The sequence below is a fragment of the Pristis pectinata genome, chromosome 9, assembly GCF_009764475.1.
Source record: "Pristis pectinata isolate sPriPec2 chromosome 9, sPriPec2.1.pri, whole genome shotgun sequence".
NCBI lineage: Eukaryota > Metazoa > Chordata > Chondrichthyes > Rhinopristiformes > Pristidae > Pristis > Pristis pectinata.
Window position 1 is genome coordinate 26,198,582 of NC_067413.1, and position 18,363 is coordinate 26,216,944.

The window sequence follows — 18,363 nt, forward strand, 5'->3', positions numbered from 1 at the left end:
TATCAGCCCCTACCAATGGCCCACCACCCCCGGCAGTGCATTCCAGGCACCCACCACTCTTTGTGTAAAAAAATCCTAGCTCTGACATCCCCCCTGAACTTTCCTCCAGGCACCTTAAACGGGTGACCCCTAGCATTGGCCATTACTGCCTCGGGGAAAAGATGCTGGCCGTCCACTCCGTCTGTGCCTCTCATACTCTTATATACCTCTATCAAGTCTCCTCTCATCCTCTGTCTCTCCAAGGAGAAAAGCCCTAACTTGCTCAGTCTCACCTCATAAGATGTGTTCTCCAATGCAGGCAGCATTCTTGTCTCCTCTGCATGCTCTCCAAAGCTTCCACATCCTTCCTATAGTGTGGCGACCAGAACCGAACACAATATTCTTGATGTGGTCTAACCAGGGTCTTACAGAGCTGCAACATTACCTCTCTGCTCTTGAACTCAATCCCCCGGCTAACAAAGATCAGCACACCATACACCCTTTTAAACACCCCATCAACTTGCATGGCAACTTTGAGGGATCTATGTACTAGAACCCCAAGATCTGTTTCTCCACACTGCTAAGAATCCTGTCATTACCCATGTACTCTGCCTTCAAGTTAAATCATCCAAAGTGTATCACTCCACACCTCTCCGGATGGAACTCCATCTGCCACCTCTCTGCATCATGTCAATATCTCGTTGCAACCTACAACAATCCTCTGCACTATCTACTACACCACCAACCTTCATGTCATCTGCAAACTTACTAACCCACCCTTCTACTTCTTCATCTAAGTCATTTATAAAAATCACAAAGAGCAAGGGTCCCAGAACAGATCCCTGCAACACCATTAGTCATTGACCTCCAGGTCAAATATTCCCTTTCAACAACCACCCTCTGCCTTCTACGGGCAAGCCAATTCCAAAACCACTCAGCCAATTTTCCATGGATCCCATACCTCATGACCTTTTGGATGAGCCTACCATGGGGAACCTTGTCAAATGCCTTGTGAAAATCTATATACACATCCACAGCTCTACCTTCAATCTGTCTTGTCACTTCCTCGAAAAACTCTATTGGGCTCATGAGGCACAACCTGCCCTTCACAAAGCCACGTTGACTATCCCTTAGAAGACTAGGTGTCTCCAAATGCTCATAAATCTTGTTCCTAAGTATCCTCTCCAATAGTTTGGCCAGGGAGGACTCAAAGATCATTGTTAATGCTCCAGCAATCTCTTCCCTTGCTTCCCATAGTACCCTGGGTAATATCCTATCCAACCCTGGGGACTTATCTATCTTAATGCTTTTTAGTAGCTCCAACACTGATTCTTTCTTAACCTCGACATGCTCCAACGCATTTGCCTGTTCCACACTAATGTCCCCTTCATCTGAGTCTCTCTCCTTGGTGAGCACTGAAGCAAAGTATTAGGACCTCCCCTACCTCCTTCACCTCCAGACACACTTTTCCTCCCTTATGCCTGAGCAGTCCTATCTTCACCATCCTCTTGTTCCTCACATATGTGTACAATGCCTTAGGGTTTTCCTTAACCCTACTTTCCAAGGCCTCCTCGTGCCTCCTTCTAGCTCTCCAAAGTCCCTTCTTAAGCTCCTTCCTGGCTACCTTATAACACTCAAGAGCCATGACTAATTTTTGCTTTCTAGATCTTAATTAAGCTTCCTTCTTCCTCTTGACTAAACCTTCCATCTCTCTTGTTAACCATGGTTCCTACACCCTACCACCCTTTCCTTGTCTCAGTGGGACAAACCTATCTGGAAGCCCATGCAAGTGGTGCCTAAACAATCGCCATATTTCTGCAGTGCATTTACCAGAGAACATCTGTTCCCAATTTACATTCCCAAGTTCCTGCCTAGTACCATTGTAATTTGCTTTCCCCCAGTTAAATACTTTTCCATAACATCTGATTCTATCCTTATTCATCGCTATGCTAAAGGTCAGGGACTTGTGGTCACTATCCCCGAAATGCTCGCCCACCGAGAGGTCTGTTACCTGACCAGGTTCACTGCCTAGTACCAGATCTAGCATGGCCTCTCCTCTAGTCGGCCTGTCTACATACTGTGTCAGGAATCCTTCCTCTACATACCTAACAAATTCTGCCCCATCTAAACCTTTTGCACTAAGGAGGTGCCAATCAATATTAGGAAAGTTGAAGTCACCCATGACAACAACCCCGTTATTTTTCCACCTTTCTAAAATCTGCCTACTTATCTGTTCCTCAGTGTCCCAGTGGCTATTTGGGGGCCTACAGAATACTCCCAATAAAGTGATTGGTCCCTTCCTGTTTCTGACTTCCAGCCACACTGACTCAATAGACGATCCCTCTATGATGTCCTCCTTTCCTACAGCTGAGATATTATCCCTAATTAGCAATGCCACACCCCTACCCCTCCTACTTCCCCATCTCTTTTGAAATATCTAAACCACAGAAGCTCAAGCAGCCACTCCTGCCCTTATGACAGCCAAGCCTCTGTAATGGCCACAACATAACATTTAATAAGGCCATCGATCATCTGGTTGCAACCTCAATTATGCATTGCTGTCTATTACATAGAACAGTACAGAACAGAACAGGCCCTTCGGCGCACAATGTTGTGCCGACATAGCTATTCCCTTCTACCTACAGGATGTCCATATCCCTCTATTTTCCTCTCATTCATGTGCCCATCCAAGCCCCTCTTAAAAGCCCCCAATGAATTTGCCTTCACCACCCTGTCAGGCAACGCATTCCAGGCATCCACCACTCTCTCAGTAAAAAAAACATACCCTTCATGTCTGTTCTGAACCTATCCCCTCTCATCTTAAATGCACACCCTTATGCTGAGAAAGTCCTGAGGAAAGCTTGGTTGTTGATATACATTAAATCCCCAAAATCCTGCACCTGGCCCTGAGGTTCTTTATTTAGAACTTGTACTACACAAAACAGAGGGTTATCAGACTAGCTGAAGTGGGTTACTCGGTCACCAGTAATGAAACAGTTAACCATGGTAATTGGTTATATTATGTGCATTGCATATCACACTCACCTAGGTCATGGTTGTCTAAGTTTGACATAACTTTGTTATACACTCTGCCTGTTTTATTATTCAGGCCACAACTGTGGTGATGAATTTTTACCCATTCCTTTGCACTTGAGTATCTTTGATGGTTCCCTCTGCCAGAACAGGCTCTGCTCATTTTGTGCCATGAAATAGCTTCATTCAATGATCAGATCTACTGAGCGAGCTGGCTTCTCTGGACTTATTTCCCTCAATGTAACATAGGTGAGAGTATGCTATTCACAGTCTTCAATTGATAAAGTGACTCCTATTGTATTCCTGGTAATTTAAGGGTATGACAGTGAACAATCATTGACAAGCATTTTAAGAAACTATACATGATTTACAATAAATCTAGATTTAAGGCACAAAGATGTAACAAAAAATGTCCAACCATGAATTACAGAAGAAATTAAATCTAAGGAAAAGGCTCACCAAGTTGTCAGAAAAGGCAGCAAGCCTAAGATCTAATAATGTTTTAAAATTTAACAAAGAAATGACCAATTGATAAAGAAATGGAAAACAGAATATGACAATAAAGTATCAAGAAATATGAAAACAGGGTCACCCAATTTCTCTGACTCACATCGGAATGAAAGGTAGAGAAGTAAGTTGTGAAGAGGACACGAGTAGCCCTCAAAGGGACACATGGGTTAAGCAAGTGGGCAAAGGTCTGGCAAATGGAGCATAGTATGAGAAAAATGGAATTGCCAATTTTTGCAGGAAAAAAATTAAAAAAGCAGGTACAGCAAGTAATTAGAAAGATAATACAATGGTATTGTAATTTAAATGGTGAGATTGCAAAGATCTTAGATGCAAAAGGACCTAAATATCTTAGTATATGGTCCATATGCAGGTAGAGGAAGTAACTAGGAAGATAACAGAACGATATTGCTTATTGCTAGGGGAACCGAACACAAAAGATTTTGCTTTGGTTATATTGGGGACTGGTGAGACATTATCTGGAGTACAGTGTACAGTATTGCCTCCCTAGCTAATGAAGACACTTCAGAGGTGGTTTACAAAGACTAATACTGGAATGGGTGGATTATTTTATGAGGAAAGGTTGGATAGGCTGAGCTTACATATAGAAGAATGAGGGATTTTAAAAGTTTTGGTAAATTCAAATTCCAGGGCAGAAGAAACACTTAATTAAATGACCATTCCCCTTGTTAATAAAGCCTCTTTTCCATTGTTAACAAAATACTACACCAGGTTTATTATGAACAAAATGCTTGCTAGATGTAATAGCAAGACAAAACACAAAAACTTTGCTGACACTGTATCAGAATTTAAGCAACCAAAAAACAAAATCAGTAAGTTACAAAAAGGTAACCATCAGCTGAGGACAACTTAGGCAGCGTAAAAACTGCCATAACAATTATCACAAGAAGTAAAACAAATCATTTCAAAACAGAGAAACCAAGAAATGTGGGCTAAAGAAAAAGCATTGAAATTAAAAGTCATGTGACAAGTAAAACAATTTACTCCCTATACCAAAGAGAGTAATGAAGATTAAGAATTATAAACAAGAGAGCAAGTACAAAACTATTCTAAAATCGTTCAATTCTCAAGATGTTGCCTGAGACGAGAAGAAAAATTTCCTCAAAGCAAGTGGCTGGGACTTCCAGAGTGAAATTGCATGGAAAACAAAATTCTGAACAATATTTATTCACACTCAAGGATGGATAGTGATTTTTAGTTGCTGATTGACCATGGATAAGTATGGCAAATTGATTCAGTATATAGATGAATGCCTAGGCTAATCTGCTGGGTTTGTTCTCCTGCTCTGCATTTTGCAACTCCCACATTCTTTTATCCTGATTCTTTTGTCTATGTCCTCACCCTGTGCTTCCATTCATTCATTGCCTGGATAACCTTATCTACAACTTATCCCCATGGTCACTCCAATTTTACCCAATCAGGGACATGCCCTTTCCCACACCTTCCTTGCAGCTTTACAAGCTTCGGTCTCCTTTGCAGTTCTGACAAAGGGTCTCCAACCTGCAACATTTTTTTTTCCCTACAGATACAGCCAGACCTGCTGAATATTTCTGGATTTCCAATTATTTTGATTTTTGATCATCCGCAGAAACTTGTGGGAATTCTTGGCCCATAATCAATAAAAATGACTGAGTAGCATTCAGAATAGAGTCGAGAACTCCAAATGACTCAGCAGGACCATTTCAAAACCCAACATAAACATGGGACAGAATGCACCCAATTACCCACTCCCATCGAGCACCTCCTGCCCCACCTGTGGCAGCGTCCAGGTCCTACACTGTCCACAACAGCCATCTGAATTGGAGTGAAAGCAAGTCACCCTCAACCCACAAGTGATTGCCTAAGAAAAAGACAAATCAGATGCGGACAAAGGGAAAATCTAGCTATTTAATCTATAAAACTCTTATTATGTGTCTAAACCATAACAGTTTTGAAACAAGTTGTGATTATACTGTGCTGAGTAAACTTTAAAATGTTCCTCTAGCACCTCTCCCATAATAACTACTACGTTCTAAATACTTTGGAGCTTTTGGATAGAAAGTTAGAAAAAAGCCTTTTGATTAAATAATTAGCATAAATGGTAATCATGTTCAAACAAATCTTGTCAGGGATTAATATGATCTTCCAATTTCTAGGCAAATGATTACTGGTTTAAAAATACCTCAGGATAGCTTTTTCTGGAAAAATCAGCTGACTTGAGTCCCCTGGAATTGATGAGTCAGTTAAAAAAAATTATGATAAAGAACTTAAAACTGGATTTTTCTTTATGTTTTTACTATTATACTTTACCAGTAACTTCAAAATGTAAATTCACTTGCCCTAGAATCGCTGCTCATAATTTTCACCTAACTTGCTCAATCATGAATTATTCTCACTGCATTGTGTGAAAGGTATACCATTATGAGGATCTTGAGATACCATAAACTTCAGATCAAAAATTATAATTACCCAGCATATTCCAGGCATCTACCACTCTGTGTAAACATTCCCCCTCTTATCTTAAAGGTAAGCCTCTCACCTTTAGAATCTGATATTTCCATCTTGGGAAGAAGACTCTGTCAACCCTATCTTTGCTTCTCAGCAGCATCAGTAACTTGGGGAAATTAGATTGTTTTTTCGGTAATTTATAGGATCAATGTATTTATCAATCCCTAGTGGTTTGTTGATAAACAAATTTACTGTGCTGCAGCCGTTGGCACATGACGTTGTTCATCTGCATGGTAAACAGCAGTCGAGTATGGTATTATATTGTGATATAGGGCATTTAATTGTGTATCATTGAAGGAAATGAAACTCTTCATGTCACATTTAAGATTTCCAAGTTGTTTCAAGATTGGATGGAATGACATTGATTAATTTCCTTCAAGACATATTCTACACTAATTATGATTTTGTTTTGTTACAATCCTTATTCTACTATTACCATCAAACCAGGAATTGAACTCTGGTTTATTGAGGACTGTAGAAGAGCAGCAGCACGGGAATACCTAAAAACAAAGTGCCAATCTAATGAAACTACAGCAAAGGGCTATTGCATGCTAAACAACAGAAGCAGCATGATGCCAAGAACTAACCAAACCTCCAAACAAATCAATCTGTAACCCATCAATATCTAGTTGTCTCAGTAAACAATTATTCAGTTAACAGGAGGATGAGGGACTATGATTATTTCCCCCACCCTTCCCCCCCAGCATCCTTTAAGGAGGAACTCATTGTGTGGGAGCAAAGGAGAAGGCTGAAGTGACTAATACAGCCTGCAGCTAGAAGTGCCAAATGGATATTTCATTTGTAGCTCCCACCAAAGAAACCAACCTTCTGAAAATTCAATGTAGAGTCACAGAGCACAGAGCCAGAAACAGACCCTTCAGTTCACCATAATCTATGCTAACCATCAAGTACTTACCTGTAATGATCCCATAATTATACTTCTGGAGCCTACTATGCCTTGGATTTATTCCAGATGACAAAAAAAAATGAATGGGTGCATTAGAATACATGTAACTGTACAGTGCTGAACACTTGTGCTCCTAAAGTAACTGGTAGCCAATTCCTCCCGCTTGAATGAGGGCTCCACTTGTGTCAGGTTATTATAACACTGACTTTGTAGACAGACTTTCTCAAAGCTGGAAAATCTGTTTAAGATCACCCTGCCCTGGTGGGATTCCATAAGCAGATCTGTCATGGATCATGGATCTTAACAGAGGATTTGCCCCCATTCATTCATTCCTAAGCATTGAATCAACATAGTCACTATGCCTTGAATTGTTCAAAACCTAAATACATCAATATTCATCTTTTAAGGCAACCAAATAGCATGGCCAACAGATGAATAATATTGAACAGTTGGCCTCAACATTAGTTGGCATAATGTCAATGTAATTTATGATCATTTGTATCTTTCATCTGAAAGGACTGCAGTATACAGCACATTTAGTCATCAATCACATTAAGTTAGCCAATCATACTTTAAAAATTCCCTGCTTCTTTACATTTGCACTTAAAACCATTTTTTAAATAACTTCTTTCTTAGCAAACTGGGAATACACATTAGGATGTTGCAAAATACAGGTTAGGTTGCAAGACATGACGCCCTGTAACTGTCCTTTCCCAGTTGCAATGCTTCTTTGCATAACAAATAAATTGAAGATCAAGTGTACCACAAAAAAATTGTTTACCTTTTCCTTGTTTGGAAATTCCCAATTTTTAATATAGTGTTATACAAGACAACACGAGAGATTCAAAAGCAGAAGCAGCCTTATGGTGGAAATCATGTGTTAATGTGCACTTGCATCAGTGTGTGCATGTGTCATTTAGACTAGAAACTGATGCAAAGCTTTGTGCATTTAAGCAGCAACAAGCATATTACTTTTCCTCACTGGTGCACAACAATGGGGGAGGAATTTTGAAAGTTCCACACACCAGCTGAATATTCTACACTGATTAAAGTCATGTCAGTGCCTCTTAAAGGGACATGCTTGCTCCCTATAACCATTGCAAAAAGTCACTAAGCTTAACAACCATTGTGAGAAAAACACAAGGATGGACATCCTGAATTTCAGGTAGTGCCATTGAAAAACCAGTCGAAGGTTAGTGAATATTAGTGAATACATCAAATTCAATCTATCGGCAACTATAGAATTACATACTAATCCATTCAATACACCTCCACTTATAACCAAACAATTGATGGGTGAATCACCACTCAAATTTCATATTCTTATGGCCCAATGTGCATCTTACAATTCAACCAGGGCATGCACTGCAAAAGGCAGTAACCAGTCACAGATCTCAACAAGCTGTGGAAGTGCCTAATATGCTCACATACTCAGATAGAGTCAGAGTACTACAGCACAGTAACAGACCCTTCAGCCCATCTAGTCCATGCCGACCTGATCTTTTGCCTAGTCCCATCTACCTGCACCTGGACCATATCCTTCCAAACCACTCCCATCCATGTATCTATCCAAACTTCTCTTAAATGTTACAATTGAACCCGCACCTACTATTTCCGCTGGCAGCTCGTTCCACACTTGCACCACCCTTTGAGTGAAGAAAGTTCCCCTCAGATTCCCCTTAAACATTTCACCCTGAACCTATGACCTCCAGTTGTAGTCTCACCCAAACTGAGGGGAAAATGCCTGCATGCATTCACCCTATCTATACCCCTCATAACTTTGCATACCTCTATAATTTTGTGTAGATCATTCCCTGGAGCACAGGAGAATGAGGAGAGGAGTCCTAACCTATTTAACCTTTTCCTATAACTCAGGTCCTCAAGTCCCGGCAATATCCTTGTAAATTTTCTCTGCATTCTTTCAAGCTTATTGATATCTTTCCTGTAAGCAGGTGACCAGAACTACACACAATACTCCAAATTTGGCCTCACCAACTTCTTGTACAACTTCAACACAACATCTGAACTCCTGTACTCAAATGTCCTGATTTATGAAGGCCAATGTGACAAAAGCTCTCTTTACGACCCTATCTACCTGTGATGCCACTTTCAAGGAATTATGGATCTGTATTCCCAGGCCCCTTCATTCTACCACATACCTCAGAGTGCTACCATTCACTGTGCAAGTCTTACCCTGGTTTGTCCTCCCAAAGTGCAACACCTCACACTTGTCTGCATTAAATTCCATCTGCCATTTATCAGCCCATTTTCCTACCTGGTCAAGATCACACTGCAAGCTTTGATAGCCTTCCTCACTGTCCATTATGACCCCAGTCTCGATGTCATCCGCAAACTTGCTAATCCAGTTTACCACATTACCATTTAGATCATTATTATAGATGATAAACAACAATGGACCCAGCACCGATCCCTGCGGCACACCACTAGTCAAAGGCCTCCAGTCAGAGAGACAACCATCTCCTACCACTCTCTGGCTTTTCCTGCTTAGAGAATATTGAATCCAACTGACCACTTCATCCTGAATGCCAAGTGACTTAACCTTCTGGAGCAGCCTCCCATATAGGACTTTGTCAAAGGCCTTGCTAAAATCCATGTAGACAACGTCCACCGCCTTCCTTTGATCAAGCTTCTTGGTAACCTCCACGAAAAACTCTAAAGTTGGTTAGACATGACCTACCATGCACAAAACCACATTGAATTTCCCTAATCAGGCCCTATCTATCCAAACACTTATATATCCTGTCCCTTAGAATACCTTCCAATAATTTACCCACGACTGACATCAGGCTCACCAGCCTATAATTTCCATCTTACTCTTAGAGCCTTTCTTGAACAACGGAACATTAGCTATCCTCCAGTCCTCTGGCACCTCACCCGTGGCAAAGACGTTTTAAATATCTGTGTCAGGGCCCCTGCAATTTCTGCACTAGCTTCCCACAAGGTCCAAGGGGATACCTCGTCAGGCTCTGGGAATTTATCCACCTTGATTCGCCTCAAGACAGCCAGCACCTCCTCTTCCATAATCCAGATATGGTCTGTGACCTCATTACTCTTTTGACTCAGTTCTATAGTCTCTGTGTGTCTCCAGAGTAAATACAGATGCAAAAAAATCAATCAAGATCTCCCCCATCTCTTTCAGCTCCACGCACAGATGACCACGCTGATCTTCAAGAGGATCAATTTTGTTCCTTGCTACCCTTTTGCTCTTAATATAGCTATAGAAACCCTCGGGATTCTCTTTCACCCTGCCTGTCAGAGCCAACTTAATGTCTTCCTTTTGCCCTCCTGATTTCTCCCTTAAGTGTTCTCTTGCATTTCTCATACTCCTTAAGCTCCTCATCTGATCCTAACTGCCTATACCTGATATGCACCACCTTCCGTTTCTTTACCAGAGCCTCAATATCCCTCGATAGTTAAGGTTCCCTAAACCTGTGGCAGATTCTGTTAGTGAACATGGGATACCCAAGAAATATCAGCTGCACAGACCCTAGCTGATGAGCTGCTGGAAATTGAAGGTGACAACACTCTATCACATCATCTGCCACTCACATCCACCAGCTACCGAGTCACAAACTGGCATTCTGCAGTGATTAAAAATCATGAGTTGCCACGTCGTAGCCCTCACCTTCTTACTTTGGAACACAACTGATGGCTGATCTCTAAGTCCTGCGAATGGACACACAACATACCCTTTCCCTCTTCAGGAGAATTTAAAGGCAAGTAGGCTGTCTTGCAATTGACAGGTGCATTGCTCTAAACTTATCCTACATCTAAATAGTTCTCATTTTAACTGACTCACTGTTGGACTTAAGATATTTGTATTCACTAACAGAAGAGGGCATCACTAGCAAGGCCAGTTTATATTTCTCATTCCTAATTGCCAGTGGCAAGCCACCTTCTTGAACTGCTACAGTTTTTCTGTTGAAGGTACTCCCAAAGTACTGCTGAGTGGGTGAGTGGGAAACTTCAGGATTTGGACTTCACGGGGATGGAAAGAAAGCTATATTTGAAGTGGGATAATCAGGGACTTGGGAGGCAAATCTGCAGATGGAGCTCCCAAGAGCCTGCAACCTTTATCCATCTTCATGGTAAAAGTCGGAAACTTAGGAGATACAAGAAAGACTGCAGATGCTGGAAATCTGGAGCAACACACACAAAATGCTGGAGGAACTCAGGAGGTCAGGCAACATCTATGGAGGGAAATGAACAGTTGACGTTTTGGGCTGAGACCATTCATTAGGACTGGAAAGAAAGTGGGCAGAAGCATGAACTGGTGGGTGATAAGTGAATCCAGATGAGAGGGGGAAGATAGGTAGGTAGGTGTGCTGGGGGTGGGGAGGACGGGGTGGGAAGAAAAAGAGTGGGAATGATGCTAGAAGCTGGGAGGTGACAGGTGGAAGAGGCAAAACGCTGAAGAAGATGGATTCTGATAGGAGAGGACAGTAGTCCATGGAATAAATGGAAGGAGGTGGGGTTGTTACAGTAGCTTTGGAGAATAAATGCAGTGCAAATATGGCACATACTGTAGTTACAGTGCACTTGTAGATAGTAGATGGATGCCTGCTTTGTTCAATATAATGTTGAGTTTCCTGAGTGTCGCTGGAGCTGCGCTCATTCAGGAAAACAGAAAGTAGTTCATCACACACCCAGCAGATACCAAAAACCGCTTGATAGACCTCTAAATTCATCTTGTTAACTTCCATTAGCCTGGATACAATACAATGTTGGCAACAGAAACACTAACACAAGAAAAAAAATCACTGAAAGTCACAAGGCCTCTACAAAAGAAAGTTCTTTTCATACAGCACCTCAGAGACATCCTGTTGACTCCCAACTAACAGAAGCCATGGAGTATTCAGAGTACCAGCACTGCCCTGAAGTGAAATACTTAAGAGACTCTTGGCTTCTCTACCAGAAAACACCAGGACTGGTTTGTCAAGAATCATTAGAAGATCCAGAAGCTACCACTTTAACCAGGATATGTTTCCATCTATGTGCAGATTCTTCAGCACTGTCAATATATTCGGCAGTCTAAATAACCAGGGATCCACCATGCTGAGAGCCATGAACACATGCAAGCTTATCAAGAATAGAGAGGAGGAGCACTTTGAAGAACTTCTCAACCAAGACTTTGTCCTTGGAAGTGATTGTCCTCCATTCCATCCCACTGCACACCGTATAGTATAGTGGAACCATCCAAAGGCCAAATGTCCATTGAGAAAACAAGGTCTCTGCAACAGATGATATACTTGCTGAAGTTCTGAAACATGGCAGAGGAACTTCAAACACAAAGTCACAGTCGCATCTCCCACATCTCGGAAAAGGGGGACATGCTAGAGGACCCAGTGACACCATAATCATGACCATCTTCATTAAAGGAGACAAAGATGATTGTGGCAAGTACCTAAGGGTTTTCCTACTGTCTGCTACAGAAAAAGTCATTGCAAGGTTTGACTCAACTATTTCCCAAAGCCAAAGAAATGCTTTCGAAGTCGCAGTGTGGCTTTCATCCATAAAATAACACAATGGACATGATGCTCAATCACTTGGCAACTTGAAGGAAACTGCCCGAAGAATTAACCACTACATATGATCTTTTTTGACCTTACAAAAACTTTAGACTCTGTCAACCAAGAAGGATTGTGAGGAATCCTTCTCATATTTGGCTGACCTCAGAAATTCACCTCTGTACTACATAATGGCATAAAGCCATGATTCTAACCAATGGGTCCAACACAGATCAAATTATAGTGCACAATGGGTCAAGCAAGGCTGTGTCATTGTTCCAACCTTCTTCCTCATCTTTCTCACCACAATAACCGACTTCACCTCCAACAAGCTTCTCACTGCAATGAAGCTAACTACTTATCAAGTGGGAATATGTTCAGTCTATGTTGCCCCTACTCAAGAACAAAGGTCACTCCAACCTTAGCTGGAGTTGTGGTACATAGATGATGCCTGTGTTGGAGTACTGAAGCCAATTCCCAGTCATCATCAACATGACTGCTGAAGTCTCTGAGCGAATGGGTATTCCATAAAACATCCACAAAACAAAGGTCCTCAACAAATTTGCTCCCACTGTGCAACAAAGCCTCATCAATAAAGATATATGACACTTTAATGAAAAAAAATGGACCATTGTCCATATCTTGGGAGCCTCCAGACAGATATTAGTGGTGAAATTCACCACAGTATTTGGGCATCTGATAAAAGAGTTCAAAGTCAGGATCTCAAACTCAGCACAAAGCTCATAGTTTATCATACAACTCTGATGCCTCATCACACATCCACCCTTCCTAACCTTCAGAGACACGGACTACTTAAGCAAGCACGTACAAACATTGCAAAACTGTGTACTATCTGGCAGGATATGCAAACTAACGTTAACATCCTCTCCAGACCAACATCACCAGCATCAAGACTTTAATTATACAGTATACAGCCAGTCCTTAAGAGTGGGCTGCATTGTTCACATGCTCTCGAAGTCTCCTTGAAAAGATGTCCAATAACTCAGGAATCCCTGGACCATGCCCACTCAAAGTAGAAAAGGAGTATCATGGATAGCACTGTGAACCACGCATCTCATCTTCAGAAGCATATGAAAGCCAAATGAAGCCTGCAGCAGGAGCACACAGACTACCATGCCACCAACCCAGTTGCTGCTCAGACCTGTCTTTTCCTCACCTACAGCAGAGTCTGACGATTTCACATTTCTCTCAGAACTCAAAGAACTGAAATGGAAGAAAGTCTTCCTTAACCCTGGAGGAGTGCCGAGGACTCATCCTGGAAACTGGATTAGGTAATTGGCAATTGGATTATTATTGTCCCATATACCAAGATACAGTGAAAAGCTTTGTTTGCAATGCCAACCAGACAGATCATTCCATACATAAATACACTGAGGTAATACAAAAGGAAAATAACAGAATGCAGAATATAGTGTTAGTTACAGAGAAAGGTACAGAAATAAGGTGCAAGGGCCATGACGAGGTAGATTGAGTCATTAAGAGTTCAGCTTTATCGTATGAAAGGACGGTTCAAGAGTCTAAAAACAGCAGGATAGAAGCAGTCCTTGACCCTGGTGGTATGTGTTCTCAAGTTTTTGTATCTTCTGCCTGATGGAAGAGGGGAGAAGAGAGAATGACCAGGGTGGGAGGGTTCATTGATTATTTTGGCTACTTTCCCGAGGCAGCGGGAAACGTAGACATAGTTAATGAAGGGGAGGCTGGTTTTCGTGATAGACTAGCCTGTGTTTACAACTTTCTGCAATTTCTTGCAGTCTTGGGCAGAGCAGTTGCTATACCAAGCTATAATGCATTCAGGTAGGATGTTTTCTATGGTGCATCTGTAAAAATTGGTGAAGGTCATTAGAGGCATACCAAATTTCCTTAGCCTTCTGAGGAAATAAAGGCACTGCTGTGCTTTCTTGGCCATAACTTCTACATGACTAGACCAGGCCAAGTTAGTGGTGATATTTAACCCTAGGAACTTGAAACTCCCAACTATCTCCACCTCAGCACCCTTGATATAGACAGGGGCATGTACTCCACCCTGCTTCCTGAAGTCGATGACCAACTCTTTTGTTCTGGTGACATTGATGGAGAGGTTGTTATTTTGACACTATGCCACTAGGCTCGCTATCTCTTTCCTGTACTCTGTCTCGTTGTTGCTTGAGATCTGGCCCATTACGGTGGTGTCACCTGCAAACTTGTAAATAGAATTAGAGCAGAATCTGGACACACAATCATGAGTGTATAGGGAGTAAAGCAAGGGGCTGAGGACACAGCCTTACAGGATACCAGTGTTGAGAATAAAGAGCATTCCAATGCATTTAAACTACTTTGGGGAATTAGGTGGTGAGTCACTCAAGATACGCAGTTTCTGAACTGCTCTTCTGTTCCTAATCCAGTTAAATCTTTGTTCAATAGACACCCAAAAAGATGATAACCATTGATTTTAGTGATGGTAATGCCATTGAATGTTAGGGATAGCTTGTCAGAACATTTTCTTGTTGAAGATGGTCATTGCCTGGCACTTAAGTAGCACAAATACTTAGCAATCCATGCTGGCTGCTGTGTAGGTTTTGTTGCAAGCATGCATATATTTTTTTGACTATCTGTGAAATTTAGCTTTTGCAATCATCAACGGACACTGCCATTTCTTTAACTTAAGATAGAAAAGTGACAATTTATCACTACCCCTTTGTCTGCCATCAACCGCCAAGTCTCTAAACTCTAGAATTCGCTCTCTACCTCTACTTCTTCTTAAAAGCTATTTTCTTTACCAGGTTTTTAAATCATCTGACCCAACACCTCCTGTGGGCTGTGTCAATTACTTTTTGTTTGGCAATGTTCCTCTGAAATATTTTGAGATGTTTTTGCTAGCTTAAGGGCACAATTTAAATGGAAAATATTGATTCTGTTGCCACTATTGGGGATAGCAGGCATAGAACAGTAACATTATAAAAGATATAAGAGCTGACCAAGCAATGGGAGACTATCTTTGAAACTTCCTGTTGGGCATCTCCTGACCAGTACAGGGACCAAAATCCATTTGGACCCCCTTAATGATTCCCTTTAATTCTAGTTGCAATGTAGCTTTGACATTACAGGTATCCAGCCTGGAGTGAAAAACCACACGTTCAGGCAATTGCTATTGACACCAGAGAACCATGGATCTTGAGTTTGCTGAGTGCATAACAAAAAGAAACACTAATGATGATCACCTAGTACTTGTAGTTTCAAGTTGGGATAGCCATTTTTGTAGTGAGAAGCTCAGGGTTGATTTGCAAAGCTCCTAGCAGCACACTTATGAGTCGATCACTGCTTGAGCATTGGAGATACCTGCATCCAGGCAAATCCATCTGCCTGAGCTGCCTGCTAGAAAACTATTCTCTCCTTGAGCAGAAACTCTCCTTCATGTCTTAATTGCAGCCAGCAATAGCTGAAGACAGCAAGATCTGGCCTATATCTGATCCAAGCCTGAAACTTTCACCTCCATGATGACTGGGGCTCAGCCTGCAGCACATGGCAAGCTGAAGAGTCCACTTGTTTTGAAAATCTGTTATTGTGGAGATGGGAGCAACACTGCTCAAAGACTGGCAGGGTTAGGTCTGTTGGGCCAAATCACCTGGGCTCTCCTTCACTGGCTAGGAGCCCTTACTTTTTGGTCCTCTCCTCCTGCTTCTGCTAGAAGTACACCGGGCGAGTTCCATAGCATTCATACTTTGGAAAAACTATGGAGACAAGAGACTGCAGATGCTGGAATCTGGAGCAACAAACTAAGTGCTGGATGACCTCAACGAGTCAGGCAGCATCTGTGGAGGGAAATGTCCAGATGAAGGGTCTCAACCCGAAACATTGACTGTCCATTTCCTTCCACAGTTCCTCCAGCATTTTGTTTATTGCTTTAGAAAAAAATATAGCAGCCTTCGTCCCTATAAATGAAAACAAAACCATGATATCTGCAAAGCGTAGCCATGTGGAATGCATTGAGCTCTCCTGCAAGTCAATGTACAAACTACTAGTAATTAAGGATCAATTATACAGCAAAAGTCTGGGGATTCTCACCACTGTTTAGAACTGCTCTCCTCTGCATGGGTCACAAGTTGTTTTGGTTGATAATGCACACTTGATAGGGATGGGCAGACATCATGTGAATATTGCACAAAGATCAGCTGCATTGCTGAGAGACTGAAATAATTCGAATTAATGTGGCAAGTTGTTAGAACTGTGCATTATATTCCAGTTTCAAATCATGATTAACACTGTGCATGAATGGTGACCTGTTGCATATAAAAAAAGTGATAGATGAACAAATTAAAATCCTTAGATCTTCTCTCACAAAAAACTTGAGACATGTCATTTTGGAAAAACAAAGCCGTAGCTAATGACTTCTAGAATCACTGCCCTTATCCAAGAATGTTTAATCCTAGAATATTCTTCAAGTTCATATTTATAAAACATCTTCTGCAACCTCAATACATCCTTAGACAATATATGAAATCCTCGATATTGCTAAATCAATGACAGAACTGTGTTCAAGTACCTGGAGTGCAAGTTGCTGACTCAGAGGTAAGACCCTGAGTCACGACCAGCTGTTATGTACATGTTTCAACAGCTATTTCATATTTTGATAACAAATTTCATTTTCTCCTTGGATGCGAGAAACAGGGAGGTTATGGTATTTAGCTTAGTTTAAAAAAGGAAATGTCACAGCTATTACCACTAATAAATTAAATGCCATTTTGGGCAGGTTGATGAGTTATTTATACAAATTCAGCGATTTTATTAACAAATGTGGCAACCTAATGTGGCAGAATTTTGTGTTACACAAGCATTACATGAAAGGAGCTATATAAACATAGCTGAAAGATTGTTGACCTATTTAAAATGCAGTGCTTGGAAAAAAGGAAAAAATATTTGTAATTATTTGAGATGAAATAAGAGTTACAAGATTGTTATTTTTCTCTTGAAGACCTGGACAACAAAAAGTCAACACTTCATGCAACTATTTCAAAATTAACTGTACATTCATAGGAAATATAGTTAGAAAAACAAAGTACACCAAAGATAAACAAAGTGGGTTATAAACCATTTAGAAAAGGTACCCACTGCAAGTTACTGGGCGATAAGTTATGTGGTAGAAAAACAATCTGATTTTCACTAGACATATTTAGTGAAGCAAAAAGGAAAAGCCATACTCAAGCCAATTCACTTCATTAATGGGCCAGTGAATATCTTTTGTTTTCCAATTAATGAACAGAGGTTTTCAAGTACCTCTGAACTCAAAAATGTTCTTCCAAAATACTATCAAGATTTAAAGTGGCACCGAAAAATGTTTTTCCAGAGTTAAGGTGATCATATTCAAATATTTTCCACATCCTCAATTATGCTTTGCTGCAATCCTAGAGGGATAAGTTTACAAATTATACTCGTAATATTTTAATGGGAGTGCACAAGAATTTCACACTTTGATTTACATTCAACTTCCTTTTTAAAAATAATTTTCCTCGATTTTGTCAATTAGATGCTACTAACAGTGTTTGCTTTGAACCTCTCTGCTCCGTTATTTGGACTCTAAGTTAACAGCAGGCTTTCCACAAAAACTTCGATAACTAATGCCATAAAAATACAGATTTTACCAAATCAGTCAAATTCACATAGACTAATTTATTGAATGCAACAAAAAAATTAATATCTAACAATTATTATTTCTTCAGGCTGCAGATTAATATTGGACATTAAAAGAAAATTTTGATGCAAGCATCTAACTTCCTGATTAAAAAGGAACCCAAGTAACTGTAATCAGTCAGCATTGCTCAATCCAGCGAGTTTATCTCTGTTCCCCCACCCCTCCCCTGGTTTCTTCCCAACAGCCATACCTACTTTCAATGGTTCAGTAGTGTC

The 18,363-nt window shown here is 40.9% G+C and overlaps 1 protein-coding gene across 1 annotated transcript in view; it reads right to left on the minus strand.

Annotated features, from left to right (window-relative positions):
• Positions 1–18,363, minus strand: part of scap (SREBF chaperone) — a 102,303-nt gene that overhangs the window by 73,067 nt on the left and 10,873 nt on the right. The window lies entirely within an intron of this gene.